A 12461-nucleotide genomic window follows, 5' to 3' on the forward strand; every position below is an offset into this window, starting at 1 on the left:
TAAATATATCTGAAAGTTAAAATTTGCAGATGATCCATGAAACCTTTGTTGATTATTGGAAAATCCATGTGCCCTTTGGGAAGAAAATCTGCTGTGTGGCATACATGTGACTCCAGAGCCACAGCAATGCGGTTGATTCTCAACTGCCCTTTGAACAAGGGCAACTAGGAATGAGTAATAAATGCAGGCCAGCCAGTGACACCCATGTCCCACGAATGAATTTTCAAGAGCTGTAATCTATGCACCCGGATTAATGCTTTAAGTATATTAATTTGAAACCTGCCATGGCATCTGGGAGTTTAAATTCAATTGACTCAGTACTGAATAAAAAAGAAACTATTAAATTGTCCGAAAACTTCATTTGCTCACAATTGTCTCTGCAGAGATGGAAATCCACTTCCTTACAGGAACTAGCTTATATGGTTGGATACTCACAACAAAATTGGCACCCTTAATTGCCCTTTGAAATAATCGAGCAAGCCACTCGTTTGTGTTCAATAAGATTGTTCAAGATCAAGGAGGGAAGGCACCAAATATTGGCCGAGTTTAGAAGAATGAGGGGAGGTCTCATTGAGACATATAAGATGATGAATGGAATGGATAGGATAGAGGCGGAGAGGCTCTTCCCGCTCAGAAAAGACAGTAGGACTAGAGGGCACAGCCTCAAGATAAAGGGGGGGCGGTTTAGAACGGAGTTGAGGAGGAACTTCTTCACTCAAAGGGTGGTGAATCTCTGGAATTCTCTGCCCGTTGAAGTGGTGGAGGCTGCCTCGCTAAATGTTTTTAAGACGCGGGTTGATGGGTTTTTGATGAGAGAGGGGATTAGGGGTTATGGGGAGAGGGCGGGAATGTGGAACTGAGCCACGACAGATCAGCCATGATCTTATTGAATGGCGGGGCAGGCTCGAAGGGCTAGATGGCCTACTCCTGCTCCTATTTCTTATGTTCTTATGGCCTGATCAGGGCCGCCCACACCATTTGAATAAAGTAAAACTATTGTCTCATGTTTCTGGTGCATCTTATTACCTTTCAGATCGTAGGAAACTTAGTGATGAACATCTTGAGCTCCATCGCTGCAGCACTTGGAATAGTGATTTACACGGTGCACCTGCACTCGGGTCTAACCTGCTTTCACCGTCTTTTTGTGAGTAAGCAAATATAGTGATAGATCAAGCTGAAAGTACTTACAGAATATTGAGATGGTTTGCGCATTATATATCCAATTTATAAAACTATATTCATTTAATCATAAAATAATATATTCCATCACTAACATGCTACTTCTCGCAGATTTCATTCCACGTTTTAGTTGGCTGCCTCTTGGGATTCACTGGACTTCAATTTGTCATTTCGCTTGTAACGTCCATATTCAGTTGCCTTGGATTACGATGCTGTAAACAGGACGACAAACGGGCAAGTTCTGAATCTGTCTTTATAATATATACATTACTTACCAATGTGCGTGAGAACAAAGAAAGAAGAAATTTCGTTGCCACATGAAGCCACATTCTTACCCGAGTGAAAATTAACAGCCAAACATCTCTGCACTTCTGTTCTCTGACCTTGCCCGCCACTAGGATTCTCCGGCCCCCCGCTGCAGTGAATGGAGATTTGGCTGAGCACAAAATTCTCCATTCTCGCTGAAGGTGGTAATGGAGCGTGCGGGACTGGAGAATGTCTTGCTGTTGATGGGTGCAATCTTAACGGTTTGCCATGCGGGTCAGCCGGGGGTGTGATCAGCTTGGGTGGCAATTGGGAGGGGGAGGTCAATGTTCGGGGTAGCAATGGGGGTGGGGGGGGGCGGGGGTACGCCTGTGGGGGAGTAACACATCTCCCACAATATTGAGTGCACTGTGTGTACACAATATACTGGAGCTGGGGGTGGGCCGTGGGGAGGTGCTGTACAGTGGTGCCCCTAGAGTTCAGCAATAGGCTTCACAGGTGAGGCTTGTACAGGGCACTGGTGAGGCCGCAGCTGGAGTACTGTGTGCAGTTTTTGGTCCCCGTATTTGCAAAGGATATATTGGCCTTGGAGGGAGCACAGAGAAGGTTCACCAGACTGATACCGGAGATGAGGGGATTAGCTTATGAAGAGAGATTGAGTAGACTGGGTCAGTACTTGTTAGAGTTTAGAAGGCTGAGGGGGAATCTTATAGAGACTTACAAGATAATGAAGGGGGTGGATAGGGTAGAGGTAGAGAGATTCTTCCCGCTTAGAAAGGATAGCAGGACTAGAGGGCACAGCCTCAAAATAAGGGGGTGGGGGAACAGTTTTGAATGGAGTTGAGGAGGAACTTCTTCACTCAAAGGGTGGTGAATCTCTGGAATTCTCTGCCCATTGTGGTGGTGGAGGCTACCTCGTTGAATATATTTAAGTCACGGGTAGATAGATTTCTGATAGGGGAATTAAGGGTTATGGGGAGAGAGCAGGAAAGTGGAACTAATCCACTTCAGATCATCCATGATCTTATTGGATGGCGGGGCAGGCTCGAAGGGCTAGATGGCCTACTCCTGCTCCTATTTCTTATGTTCTTATGTGAGCTGCGGCTTCACACGTACCCTCCTGGTGAGAATGGCATGGTGGCTGTTGTTGTGAATTCTCATTGCTGAACTCACTTTAAAAAAAAACTGGCGGGTAAACCTATCATTTTCTCTCCTGTTGGACACTTAGAAATGTTTTGAGAAGTTTGCACCCAGCGTCTTCCCTCCGTACTTTCACAGTGATTCCTACTCCGTGGTCGTTTATGCTGGCTTTGTATCTCGCGTCTTGGGTGTGGTGAGATATTCTGGGATCCCTGCAGTGTGACGGGAGGTGGGGTGGCATTCCGCTGGTGGTCACGCCAGTAGAATCTGCTTCGATATTTTCCCCTTTCCTTTGTTTGCTGGTTTTGATTGTAATCAATCCTTTTTTTGCAGAATACAGTTGCGATCCAGTCTGTCGCCGTTCAGAACTCGCCAGCACAGGTACCTCAAGATCGTGTCTACGAAACCCTCTTGCCGGAACATTCCACTTACGACCGCCTGAACTTCAATTAATCATCTAATTTCAGGGCGTCAGAAAAAATCAGACATGCTTGTACAATAATTGAGCGGCATGTTTCTATCGCTGTTTCCTTGGGCTACTTACAAATTAGATAAATTGCTCAAATTACGGCCGTCATGTAATTTGCTTGTTTAGTATTAAAACTAGTGAGGAATCAGTGCCAAGTCAATGGGAGGAATTTTCCTCGGGGATCCTTATGCCCAAATTAGGGCGCTTGAAACTCTGGTGGAAATTCAACCCCAAGCCTTCAGCTATATTACAATGAAAAAAAACTCACGCTTTTCTGTATTAAGTCAATAAGCGGAATTTCTATAGGGCTGTGTCTCAGTTTCACCACCCACACTGATATAATCATCAAATTGTGCTTGGCATTTTCACGACTATGTCCTCTGGCGCTGCGTCACTTCATAGTCACTTCCTACAACTAGCATCAGCATCAGAAAAGAAATGTTCAAATCACTAACATGAAGGAAATATTTCATTTCTGAGTTAAAGGCATAAAGAGAATCCTCAAACTTTTAACATCTGCGTGAATTCGATATTCACGAGAATATCGAGTCACATGTGTTGAGAATCCCAGGGACCCTTAGATTATTTTGGAATTCAGTTTCAAGGAGGAAATACAACAATAGTAAGAATTGAAAAATGCGGAAATGAACTTACGACATATTATTTTGCAAATTGGCTACATTGGGTCGTGGGAATTATTTTCCTGTTGTATTATCTTGTCTTTTTGCTGGTTATTCTGTTTAAGTTTTTCACATATCGAAATGTTGACTTGGAAATTTCTGTGTATGAAAGCTGGGAGCTACAAACAGTAATTGGGAAAGCAAATTCTGGATGTTAAAGATCCTAGAAGCATGGACACGGAATCAAGTCATTCTGCTGTCCAAAATGTCTTCAATCTATTGGGCGGAACTGTGATTTTTCGCCTCTGGATTTGACTCATCCGGCAGCTACGTTTCATTCAATTATGGATAATACCAAATGGATGTAAAATTAATTGAAAGATCTAACTATGAGGGCACAGTCAATTTTTTGTCTTTATTACCATTTTTGAGTTAGCTTATTATTGTTGTTACAACTTTGCATTGTATTACATTCTGTGTTTATAAATGAATTACATTAAAATTGAAACTAAATTTACCCACTGCTCCTTCTTAAACAAGGCAACACAGCGTTGGTTTCTTCCCGGTGCTCCCCACAGTCCAAAGATGTTCGGGTTAGGTTGATTGGCCATGCTAAAATTGTCCCTTAGTGTACTAGGATGCTTAGGTTAGAGGGATTGGTGGGTAAAATGTGTGGCGATATGGGGGTAGGACCTGGGTGGGATTGTGGTCGGTGCAGACTCGATGGGCCGAAGGGCCTCTTTCCGCACTGTAGGGTTCTATGAGAATCGCAGTACGAAGCAGATTGCAGAGGGCGGTCTATCTCATTGTACATGTCTGAGCTCTTTGAAAGAGCTATCCTGTTAGTTACATTAAACTTCTCTTCTCACAATCCAGCCAATTTTACCTTTCATGTATTTATCAAATAAACTTCTAAAACTTATTATTGAATCTCACAGATAATTTCAATCCGGGTCTGTTGGTGGGGTCCTTCACTTTCGGGGAGAGAGGTCGGGTTTGGTCACTTGCAGGTCTTGCTTTCCTTTCCTGTCAGTGCGCCCCTTGCTTGAAAGAGTTTGTGAAGGATGGTATGCCGCCAACTTCCAGTATCCTCCTTCCTGGATTCCTATCCATATGGCAGCTGATGGTCTATCCTTCCTTTATGGCGACTGGCAAGAGAGTGGGAGGGCTATAGCACTGCCATTCTCACACTCCACAGGGATGAGGCACCAGGTGAGTGCAATGGTTCCCCAAGCTTGGTGGCCAAGAACTTCAAACCAAAATGGTGACCTATCTACACTAGTGTCTATATTCACCCGTGTCCACGAAGTGCTGAAGCTTTCTTAATATTTTTCACGATCCCACCATGCCTACGAGTACCCTCAGGATCCACAGCTGAGTGTGAGATGGCCTGATGATTCAAAGTCCTTTAGACCGAGATGATTTTGGTAGGCGGCCCTTGGCGGGGGCGTGGGGTGGGGGTGAGGATGGGGGTGGGGGTAGGGCAGAATCTCGAGGCTCCAGGCCTGCTTTTGGGCAGCACAGATGTTTGACTGCTACCCCTTCCTTGGTGTCAGGGGCTGGAGGCGTGTCACTCACAGGGGGGTATCAGATGGGCTGGAGGGCCCTGAGCTTTACTCCCGTCAATCCTCTTTCTGTTGGGATCCTGAGCTCCTCCAGGGGATTGAGGAACAGCTGGAGTGTGATCTAAAGCCCTGCCTTCCTCTGGAGCTGACACTCGTGGATTCCCATCCATTTCCTGTCATGGAGTGTACCTCCTGAACCAAGGTCTCTAACACAGATGCCTACCTCACAGTTTTGGGCTTGGTGCGCTGCAGTGATGGCACTATCTCATCAGATAGTGGACAATGGGACTCCACTAATTTGCCTTGCACTCCAAGGATGGCGGCTATCATTCCTTCCTGTTGGTGGAAACTGCGTTTGCAGCTCCAGCAGATGTGGGACAACTAAGCCCAGGGGCACGTCATCAGCAAGGGGCTCAGCAGAGTCCTGGGCTCAGGCATCCCTCCTGTCTCTACCTGCTGTGGATCTTTAGCTGTGAGGCAGCTGACCCAGGAGCCTGCCTATGTATTGGACCCACCAATGTGTGAGTCTATCCGGGGGTGCCAGATGCGGCAGCAGTGACACCTCTTCCAGGGTAGGGTCTGAGAGGTACCCTCTGAGCTGCTGGTGTCTGATGGGTCGAGGGGGCACGGGGATTATCCAGCCTGTTCTGGTGGTCAAGCTGCAAGAGAAAGCACATGGCATCAGTATATTACAGTGGACACTGAGAGAACATTGATTATCTCACTTGAGACTTGAGGAATGACAGCATTTGGGTTGAAGATCCACACTTTTCTCTGCTGCCCCACGGCTGTAGCAGCGCGTGCACAGTTTTCTTCCTCCTTGACCAGCTCAAGAGCAGGGGAATTTGGAGCTCTGAAACAAAAAAAGGGCAAACAGATAGGGTCACTGCAAAAGTAGGATTTGGAGAAAAGACTTCATTAAATAAAGGATAAAGTTCACTATATTTTGATCCTATGGATCTGGAATTTCCATGTGTGAAGTTGAGTGCTGGGCATAGGGTTGTTTCAAGGTTGTGACCAGCAGGGTTTTGGTGAGGAGGATAATGAATCGCTGAGACAAGGTAAGCAGGAGGTCCTGTTTCCCCTCGTTGAGGGATTAATTATCAAGAGATATTGTTTTAATATAATTAGTAGAAGGATCAGGGAGGCAATATCTTTTTGCGCAGAAGTTGGTGAGCATCTGGAATTCATGGCCTAAGTTGGTGGTTAAGGCTACAACGCTCAATTGATTTAATGCTCAATCTATTCTCTTCTTTTCCATAGTGTAGTGAGCAGAATCTCACTCAGTACTCCAGCTGTGACCTAACCAGTGGCTTATGAGGCTCCACCATAAGCACCTTGCTGTTATATACAATGCCTCAGTTAATAAAGGCAAGTATTCCATATGACTTCTCAATTACCTTAGCTGGCTACAGAGATCTATAGATATGAACACCAAGGCCCCTTTGATCATCTGTACTTCCTAGCATTGTACCATTAGTTGTGTATTTGCTTGACTTGTTAGTCCTCCCAAAATGTATTACCTTACTCTTTTCAGGGTTAAATTCCATTTGCCACACTATCCAGCCTGCCTATGTCAACCTGCAATCTAAGACATTCTTCTCACTATTTACCACATCACCAATTTTGTGTCAGCTGCGATCTTTCCGACCATATCTCTCACATTTGCATCCAGATCATTAATCTACACTACAAACAACAGGAGACCGAATACCATCCCCAGCATTGAACACCACTGGACAGTCTTCCAGCCACAAAATCAACCTTCAACCCTCTTCCTCCTGCCATGAAGGTAATTTTGGATCCAGTTTACAAAATTGCCCAAATCCCACGGGCTCTTAATTTCTTCATCAATCTTCCATGTGGAACCTAGTTAAAAGCCTTATTGGAATCCATGTAGACTGCATCAAATGCACTAGCCTCATCAACACCGCTGGTCATCTCCTCAAAAAATTCAATCAAATCTGTAAAACATGATCTTGACCTGAGACAGGCACATTGACTATCCTTGATTAGTCTTTGCCTTCCCAAGTGGATATTAATTCTGTTCCTCTGAAGTTTATCTAATAGATTCCATGCCACTAACGTGATTTGATTTTTTAATTGAATTTAAATTTCACCATCCCACTGCTAGGATTTGAACCTGGGTTCCAGAACATGAACTGAGTTTCTGGATTAATAGTCTAGCGAAAATACCACTAGGCCATTGCCTCCCCGATGCCACTGATATGAGACTCACTGTCTTGTAATTACCAGTTTTTGTACTACTTCCCTTTTGAATATTGACTTTATGTTAGCTGTCCTTAAGTTCTCTGGCACCTCTCCTGTGATGTGAAGATGCTGGTATTGGACTGGGATAAGCGCAGTAAGAAGTCTCACAACACCAGGTTAAAATCCAACAGGTTTACTTGTTAGCACAAGCTTTCGGGGTATCACTCCTGCTTCAGGTCACCAATCCAAATAAATCTGTTGGAATTTAACCAGGTATTGTGAGACTTCTTACTGTACCTCTCCTGTGGCCAGAAAAGGTTTGAAAATTATTGTCAGAGCCGTTGCAATCTTCTCCTTAGCCTGCCACAGCAACCTGGGCTACATCACATCTGGGCCTGGGGGTTTATCCACTTTTCCCCCCATTTAAACTGTTAATACCTCATCGCTCTCAATGTTAAGTTGACTACAAGATAGGCAAATGAACTGAGAGTAAATTCATCACTCATTAAAATGGGTAGATGCTTAATTCCCAGCAGAGTAAACAATTTTTCGATGAAGTTAAAGCAAGTAGAAATGGCCGAGAGCTTCACGTTTTTAGGTGTCCAGATCACCAGCAACCTGTTCTAGTCCTTCCTACGCCAAAGCTATGGTTAAGAAAGCCCACCAATGCCTCTACTTAACAGAAGACTAAGGAAATTTGGCATGTCAGCTATGACTCTCACCAGCTTTTACAGATGCACCATCTTCTCTGGTTGTATCACAGCTTGGTGTGGCTCCTGCTCTGCCCAGGACCGCAAAGAACTACATATGGTCGTGAATGTAGCCCAATCCATCACGCAAACCAGCCTCCCATCCATTGACTCTGTCTACACTTCCCACTGCCTCAGCAAAGCAGCCAGCATAATTAAGCCATGAACCATGCACTCCGGACATTGTCTCTTCCACCTTCTTCCACTGGGGAAAAAGGTACAAAAGTCTGAGGTCACGTACCAACCAACTCAAGAACAGCTTCTTCCCTGCTGCCATCAGACTTTTGAACGGATTTTCCTCGCATTAAGTTGATCTTTCTCTACATATAAGCTATGACTGTAACACTGCATTCTGCACTCTCTCGTTTCCTTTTCTATGAACGATATGCTTTGTATAGCGTGCGAGAAACAATACTTTTTACCGCATGTTAATACATGTGACAATAATAAATCTAATCAAATCAAAATCATTTCCCAGGAAAGTGCGAAAAAAAAACGAAGCTCATCACAGATAAACCATTTCGATCAGAGAATAACCGGTTATTGCCATCAAACGCAATTGACATCAACGTAAATCATAATTCAAAACTAAAACCATGTATTTCAGAGCAGCTGAATTTTTGTTTCTTCAGACACAACAGGAAATTGATAACACTTACCTCTGATCTATCTTGCTCAACCCTACTTGAGTGCTAATGTCTGTTTAATGGTCACAGATAGTCGCCTTAAATTGTATCTCAGGTGTCTCTCATGGACATTCTGGCTCAGGATCCAATTGGATCGATCCCTCGGCTCACCCTAAATTTAAAAGAAAAGTCCTGTTGAGACTCTGCTGGGTCTTTTATGTTTTTGGACATGGTACAAATGGTCATTGCTAATGGCTTGGTCCTGTGGTTACCGTCGAAACTGCGTTCTGAGGAAGTTACGAAATCGTTCTTGCAAGTTTATGCGCTCAACGATCTCAGACTCCCACATTCAAGCGGCTCTCTGCAGCCCCACAAAAGCAGGTTCCGATTGGGACATTAAAACCTATGCGTTGCTCAAGGTGCAGACAATGCACCGAGCTCGGAATGTGAAAATAAGATTTAAGTTCACATTTTTTTTTGCAAGGAAATTCGATTTCATAACTCTTTTGTGGGGTTTTTCTCTGTAACTTCCACTCATGACCCCTGACAGTCCCTGATGCATCTCCTCAATTAAACTTCCCGTACAATTCCGCATGGAGGGTTTTAAATGAAGTTCATGGCTCTCGCCACGAGCTTCTCAAACTAAAAGCCCAATCTTAATTGATTGTCAGGAAGGAGGAGGGGGAGAGGGGAATGTAGCCGCCACGGATTTTATTTTATCAATTTGTAAAATTGATAAAATAAAGTTAGGGATGTGCCAAAGTTAGGGATGTGAAATAAAAAATAGAACATGCTGGAAATATGACCAGCTTTGGCAGCAACTGCGGATTTCACGTCGAGACACTCATGAACATTATGTCACGTCTGAGACCTCTGTGTCTTCATTTGGCCTGGTATACAAACGTTCACAAAACTGCACTGAGGTTAAGATATGATCGGCTAATCATATAATGACTTTAGTTTTAGGATCAACGCCATTGCCATTAGTAAACTCTCACCGCCTTCTGCTCCCTTGTCCTGAAGATTGCTGGAACTATCGCAAGGACTCACTATTCCAACCCATCTTATCACACCCCAGGCAACCAGCATGTCATCGGGTGGTGAAGATGAGTAACCCTTTAGGACTATTTCCACCCTCAGTCCGGAGACACTCAGAGCAACAGGCAGAAGGTCTGACCGCGGGTCATCGAGACTCCAAACTTTGGCTCTATTCTCTCTCCACAGATGCTGTCAGATTCCAGCACTTTCAGCTTTGTTGTTGACGCAGGACTTCATCCTCCACATTAACCCAGGTAGAGCAGACTTATTTTGACATGATCTGTACAATGGGGTGAAATTATGAGGGATGTGTACTAAAATGGAGGTCAATAGAGATTTAAAAAAACCTCGCCTGGGATGAAAAGTGGGGCTTCTCACCCGTTGTCGAACAAAATAGAAGCAACAGCCAATGGCCGTTCAACGTTCATACTTCTTCCTTGAAAAGTATCAGGGCAGAAAACAGCCCTGGCCCCAGTTTATCACCGTGAATGGTTTTACAAGTCTTACTGTATTTTCAGTGATGTTTGCTTCTCCGCAGATGGGAGCACATCAGGGTTTCACTGAAACAGAAACAAGGCTTTGCCAAAGCGGGGCAGGGTGACTCCTAGTCCAGCGCGGTACTGAACGGGTGCTGCACTTGTGGAAGGTGCTACCTTTTACATGAGCTGTTAAGGACATGAGATGTCCCCCCCCCCCCTTGCCCAGCCCAAACGGATGCCAATATTACGACGCGACAACTCGAAGAAGAGACCAATATTTACCTTCGTTGTGACATAATGAAAAAGATGCTCTCGCCTTATTATCGGCACTGTACGCAACTTTGGTCTTTGTCTTTTCTATTTAAGAACAGTTATTACGCTTCAAAATGATTCATTGGCTAGAAAAAAGATTTGAAAGATCCTGAAAAGAATGACATCAAAATAAATTCTGCATTTCTTTCTCAGTCAATAGGAAACGGTTCCTTCGCAGTTACCGCTTTTATTTTACAGTAATGTCCAATTAATTTAATAACTTCGGCCTTTCTTTAATTCTGACTGGGCATTATGTGCAGATGTATAGAAAGGAGACACATTTATTATTGAAGGACCATCACCTCGAAAATGTTTTACTTCCTTTTATTGCAATCTATTTTCCTGATGGACTTGTTTGAAGGGAGAAAAATTACTGCCAAATGGAATTGCCTCCTGCTTGTAATTACTATTGTTGGGCCGTTCCAACTAGCCTTTTAGTTTCAAAAGTTCACAAGTTAATAAGATATAGGAGCAGAATTAGGCCATTTGGGCCATCAAGTCCTCTCCGCCATTCAAACATGGCTGACATGCTCCTCATCCCTATTTTCCTGCCTTCTCCCCATCACCCTCAACTCATTACCAATTAAAAATCTGTAACTCCTTAAATTTACTCACTGTCCCAGAATCCACTGCACTTTGGGGTAGCAAATTTCACAGATTCACAACCCTTTGGGAGAAGTAGTTTCTCCTCAACTCTGTTTTAAATTTGCTACCACTTATTCTAATGCTATGACCTCTTGCCCTAGAATTTGACGTTAGAATTCATAGAAACATAGCAATATAGAAAACTGGAACATGAGGAGGCTATTCAGCCCTTCGGGCCTGCTCCGCCATTCATTATGATTATGGCTGATGATCCAACTCAATATCTTGATCCTACCTTCCCGCCATATCATTTGATCCCCTTCGTCCCAGCTGCTATACCTAACAGCTTCTTGAAAATATTCAATGTTTTGGCCGCAACTACTTTCTGTGGTAGTGATTTCCACAGGATGACCATTCTCTGGGTGAAGACATTTCTTCTCATCGCAGTCCTAAACCTATACCTCAGACTGTGACTCCTGGCACTGGGCACTCCTATTATAGGGAACACCCTTTTTGCATTACCCTGTCTGGCTCTGTCTTTACCAGTTTCTCTGAAATTTCTCCCCCTCATTCTTCTGAACTCCAGTGAATACAATGCTAACTGACTCAATCTTTCCTCCTACATCACTTCCCCCATCCTAGGAATCAGTCTGGACAACCTTCTCTGCATTGTCTCTAGAGCAAGAACATCCCTCCTCAGCTAAGGAGACCAAAACTGCACAACTTCTTGCTGTGCCCACTAATTTAGAAAGGCACATTTAATGCTGCACGTAATAGCACTCCCATTGGGGTGGTCCCTTTATTTATCTGCCCAAAAGGAGGCTGAAAGGGAAAACTGTGGGGGGAAAAATGCATTGTTTGATGGAGGACATATCTCTCAATCTCTTCACCACTACCTGCCATCAGGAAGTTCAAAACCCATGCTGATCCAAAGAATCATAAGGATTAGGAGCAGGAGTTGGCAATTCAGCCTCTCAAGCCTGTTACGCCATTTAAATCATGGATCATCTCAAACAGGGACTCCACTTTCCTGCCCATTCACCATTACCCTTGAACTCATTACTAATTAAAAATCTGTCTATCTCCTCCTTAGATTTACTCAACGTCCCAGCATCCAGCACACTCTCTGGGGTAGTATTCAGGTACACTGACTGAGAATTAAGTATGTCCAATGCAGCTAACCAGCTCGTCTTTTGGACTGTGGGAGGAAACTGGAGCACCCAG

Source organism: Carcharhinus amblyrhynchos, chromosome 3 (genome assembly GCF_965287045.1).
Source record: "Carcharhinus amblyrhynchos chromosome 3, sCarAmb.v2.hapA, whole genome shotgun sequence".
Lineage (NCBI taxonomy): Eukaryota > Metazoa > Chordata > Chondrichthyes > Carcharhiniformes > Carcharhinidae > Carcharhinus > Carcharhinus amblyrhynchos.